Consider the following 18047-nt stretch of genomic DNA (forward strand, 5'->3'; position numbering starts at 1 on the left):
CCATATTAAACCTCTGCATAGACGTGGTCATGAGAAGGTGCATGTGCGGATGCACACCAGGAAAACAGCGGACAGGCCATGTATTGTCCCTGCTGCTGTTACCATGGTGACTGTTGGTTTGCGCTAGCAGCAAGGTCTGAAGCAAGCCTCCAGATAACCCCCGAGGTCAGCGCACAGAGGTACGACAAACAGCACCACGGATACGCAGGCGCGCACTTAACCCTTTCACCCTGTGTGTGAACGAATGTGCGTTTGTTCGACTTTGTTAATGAGATGTATTTCTATTGACAGCAATGGAGGAGAACGAGGCTCTCCTGTGTTTACTTGGCTTAAAGCCTAGGGACCACCACGGTGGTGGACACATTGTAAGCTAATGCCGTATGCTAACACATATAGATATAACCTCTGCTCATTTTTGTCATTCTTCCACCCACTAGGTATCAATTCCGCATGTTTGGATCCAGGCTGATCTGATATTTCAGGGTTCTCAAGCTCTTGGGCTTTGGGACCCTTTATAAAAAGAAATGTTGACCTACCATGTGCACCCCTAAATACCACAGGTATCATTTATTCATTCTGCCAAGTTGGAACATTCTAGAAAATGTCTGTCTGAAAAATCACAAGACTATTTTTCGGGTACTTTGTACTGCATCACACCAAACAGTCCCACCTGTCACGCCCATAATAAGTTGCATTAGTGTGTAGCTCTTAATGGACGTGGTGAGAAGTAATTTGACCTCACAATCGATAGATCAGACGTATTGATCCCAGTTTTTCTTATCAATACATCAAATGCTACACAAAAGCACAATTGGTCCACCAGTGGTCCAATGATGTCATGATAATGATGATGATGGATTCAGGCATGCGTACATCTTGTGTGTGGGTGTGAGTCTGAGACTCAAGTCAATACCTCCTCTTCTTCCAAACGCCACCAAGGATTAGTCTGCTCTGACCCAATAGCCATGACGCCCATATTGCCTATATTGAAGCCCGCACTGTATTTGAGTTTTCTGCCTGAGACTCATATCTCATCTCTCTCCTTGACATTTCTTTACAAATACCAGCCTCTATTCACGCTGTTATTGCCTTCTCCTACTCAGCCACCCTCCGATTAAACAAGCTTCGAAGAGCCCAGCCACTGCTGTGATGCCATTTGGTTTTTATTAGAAACACGTGGACTTTAATTAAGTTGACTGATTTAGAGAAATAAGAGGGATATTCAGCAATATATATTCAATAGAGGAGCACAATGGGAAAAAATAGAACGGAGGACCGGCTCTTAGTGAATGTGGAAGGGGTGTGAAATTAGGCTTGGTGTTTGCTTTTTCAGGGAAACTTAGTTTTATTCCATTCAGTCAATTAGAATCTCGTCATGCACATCACATGCTTGTCATCTTATGCCTCTCCCTTCTAAGACTTTTAAAGAGATTTTGTTGTCTGTGCCTGCTTCATTCTCAACCATGTACTTTTTCCTCTGCGCCGTGAAAGACTTGGGACTGTGGTTGCCGTGGTAACCGGCACCGCTTTGATTGGAGGAATCAACTGCGTAGTGGAGCTCGGAAGGCATGCTTCTCTATGCGGCTGTATTGATTTCCAGTCTGGAACCGTTTGCGGGGCCCAATTGACAGCAATAGGTAACGTAATTGTCGGAGAAGTGAGGGAGGGAAGTCCAAGATTATTTTTTTTACACTTAAGTGCAGCCATCTGACAGGTAATTGTTTGAGTCGAGGCGTGAGTTTTAACCTTTCCGTCTTGTCGTTTAATGTTCTATATGCTTCACCCGCTCGCCTCCGCACTCCTTTAAGTGTCTGCTCTCCCAATCAGCTGAGGAGGTGTCAAACAGCAAGAGGTGATGTCAGACTTTGACAAACCGCTGCCCTTTCAAACACTTAATGGGGATCAATTCACGTGAAGTAAGACACATGCAGTCACATAAAAGTTCGGAGACGTTTCCACACATCAGTCTGCTCCTTCTTTGACTTAATCCACGCCTCCATTTCTCTCTCCTTCACCCCCACCCATTTTCTTCCCTCCTTCTCGCTCGAGTCAACTTGGCTTTGTGGAAGTGAGATTTTGCCTGTGATCCTAATTGAAATGTGTGACTCCATTAATGACTGTCACCATTCACTTGCACACATTTCCAGGGAGCGCCCTTGCTAATTGAATCGGCTTTTATTAAACACGCTAAGGCAGTTCTGTGATTGCTTTGCCTGTTCTCCCCAAACTTCCTCCCACATTCCAATAGCATAGTTATCGACAATTAACAGTGGTATCTAAACGATTCATCGATTGTCAAAAATAATGCGGCTAATTTGATTGTCGGTCAGTTGTCGATTAATCCATGCACCTCGACTTAATCTGTGAATCTAATATCAAATATGCTCCACAACATGAACTACTCTGTACATCAATTATTTTGCTCTTATGATAGTTCAGTTTTCATCGGCGCTGTTAGACATATTCATTTTGACTCCTGTTGTGTTTATAAACACTACAAACAAGTCTCACTTGTCTTATATTAGATCCCATCATCATGTTTTTATAACATCTTTGCCTCAGTCAGGGATGCGTCACATGATTTTATGGCGCTATTATGCCTCCATATGGCGTGTGTGCAATAGGATTCTATTAAAGTTAGTGTAAGGGAGATGTGTGTTCACGCCTGTACTGCTACGCAATGTCAATTTAAGCCACACCTCAGGCAGTGCTTACTTATGTTGTCCACTGCAAAACCCAAATGCAAAAAAAACATTGCATAACTGCTCTTATCAGTCAAGAGCAAATCCTGCCTGTCTTGGATTACGGGCAACAGGAGTCTCTCAAAATAGAAATAATCTTAACGTTGTAATAGACCTGTAAAAGCACTCGAAAGTGTTTGAAGTGTTCTTAATGCCTTGCAAATATTATTGAAATAAAAGAATCGTGCTAGTGCAGAATATGACGACGGCTGATGCCTCCTTCCACATTCCCAAAACGTGTGTGTTGTGTTCATTGAAGACTAACTGCCATTAGTGTCTGAATCTGTGTCAGTCAAATTGACTGATGATTAGTCTGTTGAGTACTCCAAGGCTCTCTTCAAGTCATCCATTACAGCCTCCAGCGAGGTTCTTTATTAAAATACGGAAGAATCCCGAGCATATTTTTGTTTTGGCATTTTTATTTCAAATGTTTGTTCTTTCAAATGATGGAAGGAAATACTAAATGTAGGTTTGTTCATTGATTTGTTCGTTTATTTAACCAGACGATTGGCTGCTGTGCTGTTTAAATAATGTTACCTAATACATAGTGTGCAGTCATTTTTTTCTGATGCTCAGCGGGCGGGACAGTCGGTGTGTTTAATAGCAAGGCTGCCCGAATCTTGACCCGTCAGGTTTTCATCCATGTCATTGATATTGAGCAATACATGCTGTCTCTCATGCCCCCCCCTAGTCATCAGCCAGCAATAGCAGCAACTAAGGGGCCCTATACAGGGGATTTTTGACATGCAGTGTGGAACGCAGTGCCACTTGGGAATTAAAAAACGTTTTCTGAATCCCAATTGTTTTATAATTAGATATGGGCCAATGTTAGCCGTCACTTACGGACCCCTTCACCTTGCGATTGCCTTCCCCGTTGCAAGGTTTCTGCCTTTGATTTTTCTTGTGACTTCCTGCACTGACCACACCATCTGGACAGCATGTCTCTCAACCCGCTTGCTTTCCAGCCAGCATTCACAGACTGTAGACAGAGAGTGGACATCCAAAGGGTGCTTGGTCTTTGCAGAGGGTAGAGATAACAGCAGGGGACCTGACCTTGGTGTCTGGACCGAATCGCTGCCTGTCACTGCACGCGAGCCAAAGGTTGGCCGGTGCGAGAACCTGACACTTTTATGCCTGACGCCGGAGGGGCAAAGTACCTCTGGAGAATGACAATAAAAAAATCAAGCACAATGAAGTCAGTTTTTCAAGTGGTGGGCGGGGGTAGTGCAGCAGGAGGCGGGGCCAGCTTGTTGGTAGCAGCGCCACACTTTCTAATATACTTGTTATAGTTGGGGGGGAAAAATATCCACCAACCTTGTGTCAGGGGGCAACGCTGCTCCTTAACCCCTCTCAGCGCTCCCCTGGATGCCACTCAAAGGGCGATTGTATGATGATGATGCTAGCACATTCACCAAAAAAAGCACACCATTTAATCCTGCCCCACTCACCAAGATAAGGCAACAGTCTTATCATCCCTTCTTTCCTTGGGTGTCCTTTGCCTTTTTTTTTTTTTAACTATTGAGGCATTTTCCCTTCCTCCTATTATTATGACACCGCTCAGCGCCACACTTTAAATGCCGTATTATTTTCTATCAGAGCTCTAGAAACTGCTCCTGCATTAGCAAAAGGGGCAAACACATATTCTGGTTCTTTATTGCGGAATTTGAGAGTTTCTTTCCAGAGGATTTCTCTGTCCTGTCTTACACTTTAACAGTGTCCTTAATAGAGAAGGTTTTTTTTTTTTTAGTAAGAAAACTTAAATTGAATTGCAGATGATGGACCATGCATTTTTTTTTACACTCGTTTTGTGCCAAGAGGAAAAGCAGGACGGCAAACTGACAACACACACTCCATTACCCTTCTGCGTATTCTTTTCCCTCTTTGTCACTCACACACTGACACAAATGCAGTGTCAATAATGGCAGGGCGCCGTTTGTATATTGATGCTATCTCGCCAGAAAGACGGAGCGCTATCAGCTTTGTCTGTCACACAAAGAGACGAAACGCAGCGCGAGTATGAGTGGATCACCCCAACACACACACACACATACTGAACCTCGATCATGGCGCCCTCTGACAGACTTCCTGTGTCAACATTGGATTTCATTAACCACGAATAGGGGCCTGGCCTTTATTTCAATGGGCACAGAAGCAGAATTCGCTCAAGATTTTCAGTCCAAATGGTTGACGCACCAAAATGACGGCATCAGCACGAAGGCTCTAATTGTAATATTTGATTACCATACGTGAGATAATACTCAAATTTCACTACCCATGATTGATACTCTGCCGCTGACTTCATTTACAAACCATTAAGAGAGCATAAATTAAGCACAGACAATTTCCTGTCTGATTTCACCTTAAACTTCCAATTAGCTGCCTTCACTCAAGACATCCGTCTCTTTTTCTAGGTATACATTCGTGGTGAATTATTATTTAGCAGCCTGCCTGTAACATGAAAACAATCTCTTTTCAAGTCTTTTTCTTGTATATGTGTGTATGGTGTGTTAGAGGGTGGCGGGCACCCTCTGAATGATTCCTCCCGCCTTTTTACCTGCTGCCAGGTGAGCCGGCCAGTGGCATCAGGGCAGCAGAATGTCAATCAGCTCTGCCCCACAGGTCACTTTTGGTCAGCTTGTGTTAGATGAGGACACTTTGAGGTTGCGATGTGCTTTGAATTCTTCATGAGCAGCATATTTTGGTTGTTAGACTGCAGACTATTTGCAGGTGAGAAGGTTTGAACCCTTTTGCCTATAGATGGCAGCAATACACTCGCTCAGAGAAAAATCATTCTATCAAGCTAAGCACTGAACGGACGGAAAAGCGTGTTTGTGTGTGTGTATTATGTGTGTGTGTGTGTGTGTGTGTGTGTCGGGGGGGAGTTTAAACCCCCAAGTGGTCCAAAACAGCACATTTGTCTTACCTCTATGTCATAAATAAGTGATCTGTACTAACGGTTGCAAGACTTGACCAACTGGCATGCACGCTAACTGGACCACGCATTCTCATGCCATGGCTATTTTCATCCCCAGCTCCTTTTAAACTAAAATCACTCCACATTAAAAGTGTTCAAATTCTATTGTGTTCTATCCTATTCTATTAAAAAAAATCAATCAGATTATACAAAAGCAAAGCCTGCATAAGATATCGCAAAATGTTTTGTGTGCAGTAACACACTGGTGGTACGCTTTTAATATTTTCAGAGTGCACCTGCGTACCACTTAAATGCAAACTTGTTTATAAAACCTGGTTCGATTTTTGCGAAATTGTTGACCAGACTTTTTTTTCTTAATTCTAGCAGTGCGTGAGTTTAAAATAAACAATTCAATTGAGTAATATTATCCCCAAAAATGCATATCTACTGTGTGTGTGTGTGTGTGTGTGTGTGTGTGTGTGTGTGTGTGTGTGTGTGTGTGTGTGTGTGTGTGTGTGTGTGTGTGTGTGTGTGTGTGTGTGTGTGTGTGTGTGTCACGTAGTCATTTCATGCTTCATTTGTTGCCTCATGAGCATCGTTAATAAACACGAAGCTTTGTTGCTTGTGCTTCCGTGGGACTCAGTGTGGCACCCTCCTCATCAGCGTCACATGACTTAATCACACGCACGTTCTTTTCAATTACGTGTCATTAGGACAGAACTGCTGCCACTGATGACCTTTTATAATACTGTACGTTTCCTCGTTTAGGTCTCCTTGCGATAAGATTTTTTTTTAAAAGGCTATTTTGTAAGGCTTTCATTAAAGGCGTCAAGGGAGGCTTATTCCTCCAGCATGTGAACCATTAACACGGAGCCCTTTTCCCCTGAAACCTCTTTTCAGCTTTTCAGTAAGGCCACCGTTGAAGCTACCTTGTGATATTATTCTTACTAGTGAGTCATCCTCCGAAGGCGTATGTATGTAACACCTTTGTGAATCATATGCGGATGCCTTCTGAAGGTGAACCAGAGCGGCTGCGTTTCTGATAATCAAGGAGTGACTTTTGATATATACCCTTTATATATGAAGGAATGCAATCATTGACTTTTCTTTCATTTTTCTTTTGATAATTTCCATTTTTGAGCATGGCAGTGTGATGGTGTGTTTGAAATTATTGCTCCAAAATTGCGTGCGTGCATGTAGGCGTGCGTGTGTGTTTGATCTGAGGCACAATCTCACGTTGTCATCTAGTGGAGGTCACACACTAATGTGTGAACATGGCAGGTCCTGGAAGGCGCATACCACAACAACACATCAGACAGCTGTCACGTATGGGCTACACATTCATATTAACAGATGAAGATGAGAATACTTTTAACCTTTCATAATTCATGTTATTGTTTTGTTTTTTGTTTTTCAGAAACACCCCCCCCCACAAAACTACAGAGAATACCGTACTGGATATCCTGGAGGCATACCTCAAGGTTTGGTCCACCTTTATTGCATTCCATGCATTTGACACACTAGTGCACTTGCAAAACTTGCATGTAAATACAAGAGTTGTGAGGATGAGAGCAGTCAGTGTAACCAGGTATTAAGCATCTTGTGGTTCTGAGGTGATATTGGCCAGCAGCCCGCACACCTTTATTCTCATTCTCTCCTCCCTTGGGAGTCTCCTCTCACACACCGCAGGGAAATTGACCTGTGAGTAAAGCAGCCATTTTGGGGAATGGCTATTTATTGAAATCCTCCAGATGAGGCCAGACGGTTTTAGTCCTACACACAGCCAAACACACACCAGATCCAATCATAGATGTTCTTTCGATATCATGTTCAGAGTTAAGGTATCAAGGAAACTTCACGCACCAGAAAGAATCTATTTGTTTTCTTGTGGAGTCAATATTGTTTGCCTCCCACACCACTTGTTCTCTGAGTCACAGCGTAACTTTCTGAAGGTTTGATCTGATCCAGTCCAGCGACTATTCTATAAACAGGAACTGCCCAGACCTGTTAAAAGTGTGTTATTCCACCTAGGATGAAATCCACTACAGTGGAGCCTCTGAGGCCGAACACAGTTTTTGAGACACTGATTGATTAGGTTTTGGGGTAAGGGATGCTTTTCCATTGAACAGAAAAAACCCAAAAATTAGTTGCACATTGTTCCATTTTTTTGTAGTTCTTGGAGCTGGAGTTTGTCCCGGCTGGCACTATGATGTCATTTTCAGTTGCCAGCAAGTGCCGGAACAAGGAAAAATGTCCGCCCCCTGAGATAAATGAAAACAGGTAGATTTTTTTTCTGCTTAATACATGTTCCACAAATGCAATATTAACCAAAATACTCGTAGTAGAACATATTATTGCAAACAAAATGTTTGGCTTGATTTTGAGTGCAATGAAGACCCAGTAAATACCTGAAATGCTTTTTGGTGATAGCATTCTTTCACTAATGCTTCCCGCTCAGGCCAGTGGCCCAGCTGATCTGATGCTCAGCGACATGACCTTCACGTCTTGCCCCGCACTCCGCCAAGCCCCTGGGGTGACCTGCCCCTCCCCCCTCTCGCTATCTCTGTTTCTCACCTCCCCCATCATCATCATCATCTCTACCTTCCACGCCATTCGGCTCCTCCCTTCGTCAGGGTTGTCTCAACAAGGTGCTTGGATGATGTGATATTTCTTTGGTGACATAATTATGATAACATTCTGGTGACTGGTCCTACTTGACAGCTGTTCAGCTTATGCATAGGCTGCGTGTTTTCAATCCGAGCAAGGTTCTTCTAATCAAGCACCAAGACGCCTTGACCCAACATGAACTGGCCGCTTCACCATCCTGAGGACAAGCTCACACTGGCAGCTCACATTATAATTCATGAGTCCCTCACCAGCCCTATCCTACACACGCACACACACGTGCACACTACATATTTAACCTTTGATGCTTGTCAACACAGCAGAGGAATTGTAATGTCTTCATCTCCAAGTATACAGTCACAGTGTCAAAGGCAGCCCTGCAGTAATATTGCATCCCCTCTTTTTGTTTTCATCAGCTGGTGAGTAACAATTGCTCGCTTTGATATTAATAGGATACATTTTTGCTTCTCTCTATTGTTTGCTCTCCACAACTTTTGACTGATTTCTATCTGCTTCTCATTACTGGGAACAAAAAAACCTCTTTGTCAAAAGCGAACAGTGTATTATTATAAGCAATAAGAAGTCAGATGGTCAAGAGAGTTATTGTTTCTGTCACAAAAACACAACTTAATTGGACTCGAGGCGCTGGCAGGCGTAACTTGTATAAGCAGCTGCAGGCACGTGAGACCATAAAGTGAACTGGCCCCAGTCCTCCGGCACCCGGCTGTACTGCAAAGAAAATGTTCATTTTTCACAGAAACTAGCGTGTGTCCACCAAACATCATCTGAGCCACATTTGTGGAGAACCCACTGACCCAACTTGGATGATAATGAGGATCAGGGCTATAATTTTCTTTCCCAACTTTTGTGATCACAACCTAGTTTGACTCATTCCCACCTCTAGTCAACCACCAGTGGCTATGGTGTCGCCATCGAGCATGTCGGAGAGCGTGCTAGCCTCAGGCGTCTTCATTCCCTGTTTGCATCTCTGAGACAAGACACAAATTGTCAGTTATGTCTTAATCAGGCGTTTAGCGGTACAGCACTGCATATCCACCCCCCCAAAAGAATACTTAGATATTCTCCAGAGTCAACAAACAAATAGACCTATTCATGTTTTTCTGTTGCTCAGCTATTCACGTTTTTATCATGTTTTTCCATTAAACTGCCACCAGATGGCGCTATAGCCCTGATTCAAGGAAAGTAGTAATTGTGGAGATTGATTGCTTCCCACACATGCTGATCTTTACTGTTGCATAGTCACGATTTTGTCATACTTTGTATGCTGGCCTGTTGTCGCTCCAAGCAGAGTTTGCGTTTGAGGGTGCCGTTTAGTCTGATTCCTTTGGCCACATCAGAATGTGTCAGAATTTGTCAATAGTCGCTCATAGTGTAGTGAGTGACCCACTCGCCTAATTTATCGTTCCGCCATAAAGGAAACAAAAAGGCAGATGTGTGTTTCGAGATTGTGTTACTTTAATTGCATATTATTTTGTCAGTGTTGATTTATCAAATATTTTGCTGTGACATCTCCATCAAGGGATAGTGCAGACCAGATGTGCAAGGCACAAAAACATCTTTTGCGCCAGTGTCCATGTTGCCTCTTCAATTTAAGAAATCTGCTTTCCACTAAGTTTGATTGCTTCGCAGCTGTCCTGGAACGGACTTGTTTCTACTTCCTTTTTTTACGACGATGTAGCCAATGTGAAATTGTTTGGCTGTGTCGATAGAGTAGAGACTTGAATTATGGATCATTTGTGTCCAAGAGTGTCCAGAGTCAATGCAACAAAGGCTTCGCAAAGTCTAGGTGGCAAACCGGATTAATTGGTGCTGCTTGGCAAGAAGCCCAGCCAATAAAAGAACGCATATTGACTAACACAACAGAAACCCCCATCATTCCAAATATTTCATTTGCAAAGAGACAAGAAAACCGCTGTTCACCCCCGATCAAATAACGTGTTTTGTTTGCTGATAGAAGTCGTTTAGACACGATTGGGTTGTTATGTTGCTAAAAGGACAGAAAGGGAGAAAGAGTGATCGAGAGCATCACTTGGCGCTCGGAGACAATTGCACTCGTCTCTGCATCTCTGCTCTTATCCTGTCTGCGGCATTCAGGTGGGATGGTGACGCATCGATTCAGGCAGGTAGCAGAGCGCTAACAGGCAGCCTGCGTCCCCGTGGGGCTGAATGCTGCTGAGTCATATGCACACACACACACACACACACACACACACACACACACACACACACACACACACACACACACACACACACACACACACACACACACACACACACACACACACACAAGGTGCATGAATTCTACTAGAGTCCTAAACGTGTAGGCATCTCAGGCTATGTGTGTGTGTGTGTGTGTGTGTGTGTGTGTGTGTGTGTGTGTGTGTGTGTGTGTGTGTGTGTGTGTGTGTGTGTGTGCGTGTGAATAGTAGGAAGGAGATGATGAGGATTTTACCTGGAGCTCCCTCTCCATCACCTGTACAGCTTGTTGAAGTGTGGGAGCAAAATAATTGACAGCTCATGCTCCAGCCTCATGTTAGCCTCACTAACGGTGCCATTCAAAACCAGGACACACACACACACACTAATGGACAGTTGTGAAGGAAGAACTGACTTTCTCCTTCGTCCTCCTGAGAAATGACTTGTTCTTCATGGCAAATGTCCGAGTGAAGAGAAGAAGAAACGTTTGGATTGCTTCGGTTGATGGATCTTCTTTGTAGGACATCGATGAATTAGTTGATTGTTAAGAAGGTTGTGTGCTGTTTGGAATTACCCGATTATGTGTTCAAATGTAATTGGGCGAAAATGGAGGCCGCTAATTGGCTACACAGGTTGTTGATTAACGCTTGGGTTAGGCTGGGCATCTGCCGCATTTCCACTAAATGAGTCACTTCTCGACACCCACCTCACACACAGGTCGGTGAGGTGCATCACTCGAGCAACAATCCCTCTCGGCGGTGCACTTACTTTTACTTTTTTTGTAAAAGTACTCACAGCTTCCACCGCCCGAAATAAAAACATTGACATGACCTTCAATGTTGACTGCTCAAAGTGAAGAGCCAAAGAGGCAAGTGTAAGAAAGAATAAAGCAGCCAGCGAGACTTGGGGTGAAATGATGGATGAAGGCATGACGTGACTCAGCTCTGTTGTCGGCCGCTATTTCCATGACTGGCAATCGCCCGCACCTACCCGACGAAGACAAATGACCCGGCAATGAAGGAAAATGAGGGTTTTATCACCCATTTCCCCCTCACATGACTGTGGGCCCCACGGATGGCTTGCTTCCGTGTGTGTGTTTGTGCACTGGCAGGTGAACCAATGGCTTCCTGACAGGCCATCTTCCAGTCATTCGCTTGCCCAAGGGTGCAGTTTAGAGAAATCGGTCACTCCACTGGGGGCTCGGCGAGAAATGAATGCCTCAGGTTTGGAACATAGTATGTGTTACTTAGGACTGTGTGTGTGGGTGTGTGTTTGTGTGTGTGCACGCACATGTTTAAAAGGACATCCTCTGATATAATTACACAGCCACAGGGGAAGGAGAGATCCAGTCCCTGTATGACCTACCTTCTGTGTAAAAATAAATAAATGGTAATATTCTTAACTATGAAATCCAGTCTGGCTCTGCTGAAATAGGAAGTCATGATGAGATTATGTTATTCCCACAGTATGGATATCTTCCTTGGAGCGCCACACGTGGCTCCTAAGGAATGAAAACAAACTAAAAGTTTGTTCTCCTTTTGCAAATACAACTGACGATTGTAGTTCAGATTTGTTTGTTGATGCTTCTGTTTGTTCAAGTTAGCATAGAAGATGGTAATAACAGCATTGGCAAACACAGGAATTTGCATTCTGGGTGGTGCGAATCCCTCTGACCTGAAGGCATTCAGGTTATGACGTCTGCCAACAAGTCCCGCTCTCACACTTACAGAGAGATCAACAGTCACAGGCTGCTCTGAAGGCAAAAGGCAGTCAAACAGCCTTTAGAGGCTTTATAATGCATTTCCAATTGTTTGGCAGCTGGTTGCTTTCACTTTTACAGGTATTAACAGTCAATATGTCATTTTTCCACCAAGTAGTACGATGTGGTTTTATTCAGTTCGCTACCATTTGGAACAATACAACTTTTTCTAGATGTGACAGACTGTAACATTTGTATTGCTTAAAATAATTGACAAATGTTTGTCAACCAAATCAAACCAGACAAACCAAGTCAAGTACGGTGCGATTAAAAAAAGGTCAACGTGCGCCGTTGTGGGCGTGAACACAGCTGACGTCATTTTTTTTAAAATTCCCCTTCAAATGTGGCAAACTCACGTCTCGTATGGATGCAACAATTTCGGGAGTGTTGTCACTGCCTGTGTGGCAATAGACAACGTAAGCGTGTACTCATTAACCAAATGAGCTAGTGCTAACAACTGGCAAATATGTCTGTGGACCTCCATGTCGCTATTCCCACCCCTAAGTAGGCCCTTGATACCTTAAGGTGCTTGATTTAAGCAATGTTTGCTTAGAACCACACTTTAGAATTTGTTTAGGGCTGTCATTATTTGTCATTATATAAAAAAAATAACATTCGACAGTAAGTAGACTTTTCTGTTGTGTTTGCAGTTTGTTGCCTAAAGGAGATTGGTGCTCCACTTATTTTTTTCCCCTTAAATAAAAATGCCACGGGGAACTCTAAACACATACTGAACTGTGCTGCTTGGTGGAAACAATGTTGTAAAGATAAGCGGATAAATGCATCACTGTCATGTATTGAAGAGCACATTGCTGTGCTAATCCTGCTGGAACTTTCTTATCATTTATTGTCAAATAAAAAAAAAAGAAAAGTGGGGCTGTAAAAGTTGTGGAGTCTTTGAAGGAGTCATCAGGCCGACAGGCAGCGTTTCATAAGCATGCATTGTGGACAAGTCATGCTCGCAGGGCCCTTTCTCAACTTTGCCAGTGTGCAGCTGTCTGTCGCCATGCTCAAGGGCATCAAGAATGTGTTGGTGACACACACACACAAACGCTCGAGTGTTATGTTCAAACTCAGAAGTTGTCCAAATGGGGCCATGTGGCAGGCTTCTCTTCTAAAGAAGCCATCCACATTTGGTAGCTGGCTAGGCATTTATCTCGCATAATGTGATTGTGCTGACGTGCCCTCGCTCTCAGTGGCGATGGGTCACGGTGGGCCGCACGGTTAGGGGCCGGCCCCTCCCCTGGGCCTTGTTTTTTACTCACAGTAGTGCTGGCCATTGTTAGTCCAAATGTCAGGCGTCAGAGGATCAGGCCTGATTGAAAGTGAAGCCTCAAGGTTTCAGCCACGCTTCCCTTCCCATTTCCTTCCCTCTTTGTCTTGCCTGGCCGTATGCTCTAATGAGGACTATCTATTTTAGATCAAATAAATGAACCTATGTCACCTCAAGCATGCACTTATATGTTAACTGGCCTTCAGCTGCTTTTGACGTTTTTGTGACGTCGGGTGCAATATATTTATCGCACGACACTTGGCCGGCGACCAGTCCGGGATGTAACTTGCCTCTAGCCCAAAGTGAACTGCGATTAGAACGAGCGATGTAGAAAATGGATGGCCATTTATCGCTAGTTCAGTTTTAAGGAAAAACTGGACCTCCTTAGTTTCCTTTACTAATTTTGTGACCCGCCCATCGGCTCATTATTCTCTCCACTTTACTGGAATGTACACCAGACAGAAATAAAACAGTTCCTGTGCTATCATCATATGATCTGTGGTATTCAGTTCATTTCAACAGTAAATTCCATGTTCAATTTCCTTTACCCCTCTCCCTGACTTTTTTCATGAGATCAACCGATCTATTTCCCCTGCCTGCTCTTCTTACGTGCGCCCTGCTCCAAACTTCACTTCCTTCCTCATGTCATCCTCCCAGCTTGCTACAGAGATTCTTCTTCACATCGAGGGAGCGACGGCTCCTTCTGAGCGAACGTCTCAACGCTTTCATCTCCGAATGTCTCTTGAGTGACGGACTGGAAGAGAGCAAAAAAATGCCAGTCCGATTGCTGTCTGAGATTGGCCAGGGGAGCCAATCTGTTCTGGCTGAGAGTTGAGTCATTTCACCTCAAGTTGAGCCGGTGCATGGACTGTGAAACGAGAAGCTACGTTAATGGTTGTTCCATTTGTTCTGAGGAGGCATATATATGTATTTATATATATATATATATATATATATATATATATATATATATATATATATATATATATATATATATATATATACACATGTACAATTTATAGCATTAATATAGTATATATATATTAATGCTATAAAGTGTACATGTGGATTGCCTCCCCACTCTGTGGTGGCTTCAGTTCTTGACAAGGCCCCACATCCTGCTCGTCGCTAGATGAATGAATAATACATACATGTTATAGAAGTGCAGAGGTAGTGTGATGCTATGTGTGTGTGTGTGTGTGCATGTGTGTGTGTGTCAAGGACTGTTTGGTCTTCAGGCCCAGTATGGAAAGGCCACAGCTGTCAAAGAACTCAAGCTGGTCTCTATATACGTACATAGTCTCCACTAAGGAAGATGGTTGCATTGGACTCTCGAGTCCTTTTCTCTATACGGCTTGTTCTGCTCTTGCTCCCAGCGGGTTGAAAGGGCGAGCGGGTCATTAAGATTGTGATCGACAGCATCATTTCAGTAGTGATGCCCAATAATATGTATGATGCTTCCTTGAATCCGGCGCACGTGCGCAGTGAAGCTTGGCCTACATTTTATCAGAACGTCTCCGTCACTTTTGACCGAGATCAAAGCAAGGCGCTAGCAGCCAGCAGAGCGTGCATGCATGCATGCATTATCAATCACGTGTGTGCCTCTTTCCATTTATTGGACAGGGAAATATATTTCAGAGCAAAGATCAAAAGGAATAAAAGTTATTTTCAAAATGGTTTGGGCAGATGCGCCCCCCCCCCCTCCCTATCACCCCAAAAAAAATCATGCTTTGTTGTGCTGTGACAAAAATGCATGAGATTATTTTCTGGAAGTTCAACCTTGAAATTAGCCATATGCGAGCGAATGGCTTTTAAATGAGAGAGTTTATTTCTCCTCCCCCATTTCTGCCTCTTCAAAAGACAATAAATTTATGATGGCAGCATGACGTGTTATCTCAATGGACACACGCAGAGGCAAATAATTTGCGCTCGCTCCGGACTAATTCCGCTTTCATTGTAAAAATGAATCAAAACACCAATGCATGTTGGCTTATTATTGATCTTTTTTTTTTTTTTTAAAGGTGGGAAATGCAAGCTCAGCTGTTTGAAGAGATCTGCGTGCAGGTCTCTGACGGAATGCACTCTGACTGGACGTAGCTCACATGGACGGGCAGCTGAGGAACGTGTCGAAGCAGCTCAACCGTACGCTGGTGCAAACACACACCGACATGCTGTTTCTAGGCAGTGCGCATCTTCGGCCATTAAACCCTTCCAATCACCACAACATATATTATGGATAAAAATATATCTATACTTTTAATGTAATAGTGCTTGGTGCAGCAATGTTGCAAAATTATTTGTTAACTGGAGCTTTTTTTTTTTCAATTGCAGGCTCTGCTGTGATGTGCTTTGAAGGCTGGAGTGTGAAGACCGACAAGAGTAGCCAGTAAGATCCTTTTTTTGGTACAAGAATTGGACAAAAGTTTGTTTCCATGGCAACTGTACTAGCATCCTAAGGAGACTGCAGAGAATTTGTCTGAGTGGCTGGTGTTGAATTCAAATACCACCTTGTCCTCTAGTTGCCCAAATGACCTTAAAGAAAAAGCATCTAGGTTGGGCGAAGGAAATCATTCTTGCTCTATCTTTTTATTATTATTTATTATTCCAAATAACCAATGAGATGCAGGCAATGTGCAGATTGGCGATACGTGTGTTGTGGAAAAAAAAAAATGCTTGTGTGAGTCTCTCTCAGAATGTGCCAGCAGTTCTTCTGAGAAGTAATACACTGCTGCTTTGTTGTTTGCGTGGCCCCAATCAATTTAGATTTTTACAAAGATAATCTGATATTAGAGTCAGCTCTTGTTTACAAGCTTGCAGTCATTTTTTGTATGCAAGTTAAAATTAATCTATCAGAATGTTAACTAACTCCTTCTAATTTGTCATGTGGTTGTTACACTATCTCTAATTTTCTCGTGCATCTACCTTAGGACTTGATACGTGTTGTCGGTCATGGTCATTGGCGACGCAGCCCTTCTGCCACATGACAACCTTGTGCCATCCCATAAACATCCCGCCACAGCTATAAACTCTCAATTTGCATCAACGCCGCTATTCCCCCGTTCACCTTTCACATCCCAAGTGTCTTTTAATCGCTTGTACTCTCTGCTGTCTTTGCCTCTCTATTTCCTCCGCCTTCTCCTCTTCCTCCTCGGAACCCATTGAGGATTTACAACAATGGCGCCGTAGAGTGGATTAAGCTGTATAGTGTCCGATGGGAAGGGGAGGGGGAAATCAATGAGCATGTGTGATTTCCTGAGCTGCTAACCATCCTCTGACATGTCCGCCAATTAGCAGTGTCAACTGAGGATATGTTACCGACATGTACCAGGTCATTAGATAAGTATTTGAACTGCTTGATGAGAGTCAGATGCCGCATGTTTGTGCGCTTTTATTTTTCCTGTTTTGATGTCCCGCCTTTGTCATGTGGACGTTAGCTTGTAGTTTGGTCATTTTGGTTGAATTCATTTTTGCTGTGTGTTGGTGTGTACTGGAAATATGAAATAGTAACGTGAGCTTGTGTGCTCCCTTTGTCTTGATTACCAGTATGCGGCGCTTAATAACATTTGGGATTACACCATGCGCAGCCTGTCACACTCAGTGTAATTGCATCCACTTTGGAGAAATGAATCGAGAAGCAATTTTGCAATAATTTAGATTCTATGACGCAGTTATGGAGGCTTTCCCGACGTGCCGACGACGATCAAAGACAAAGCGATGCCTTTTTATTTATTTATTCATACCTGGAATTTAATAGCATTCCACACCGGGAATGTCATTGTTGATGTAGGCTAGATGTGTTGTGCTCAGTTTTGGACGCTCCGACTTGGATGGGGTCATGTGCAAAGGCGCTTTACTATATGAACACTGCAGCTTGATATCCCAATCTTTTGTTGCATGCATCAAATCGATAAGATTGCAACAATCCGTCAACCTCTTTCGCCGTCAGCTTCACGAATCAGACGCCGCACGATCGATCCGAGCAGGAAGCTGTGCCGCTGTTCCGGTGACAGCTAGCGATGTTTAGCATTTATATAAGTCCCCGTCAGTCCATCCACTCCACGAAGACGATTGCATCTTAGCAGCCGAGAATATAGTGTTCCACTTTCTCAGGTCTGAGTTGTGCTTGGCTGACTGATTTCAGGACAGCTGCGAATGAGGGCCACTCGCTGCTCTGTCAGGGATGGAATCAGAGGCACTGGACTGAGGCCTGCCATCCTCTGTTACTCCCACTTGTCAGCTTTTCTCCCTCTAATGGCTTCCCATGTGGAGAACGGTCCAAGTGAAGAGGAAAAATACATATTCTCCCCAACGCTGTAGGTGGCTGTTGTGCAATTCTCAGTAAATGTCAAGAACTTAAGGTTGCCATAGAATACATGCATTCACTTGGATTGTGTGCACAACTGAAGGAAAAAAAGCAAACACTTATGGTCAGAGAAGTATTTGAGAACACTGAAAATATCCATGAAAAGCACTCTACCAAGGTGGACGGTGGTGTGCATAACAACAGGAAGGAGGCAA

The sequence above is a fragment of the Syngnathus acus genome, chromosome 5, assembly GCF_901709675.1.
Source record: "Syngnathus acus chromosome 5, fSynAcu1.2, whole genome shotgun sequence".
In the NCBI taxonomy this organism is placed as follows: Eukaryota; Metazoa; Chordata; class Actinopteri; order Syngnathiformes; family Syngnathidae; genus Syngnathus; species Syngnathus acus.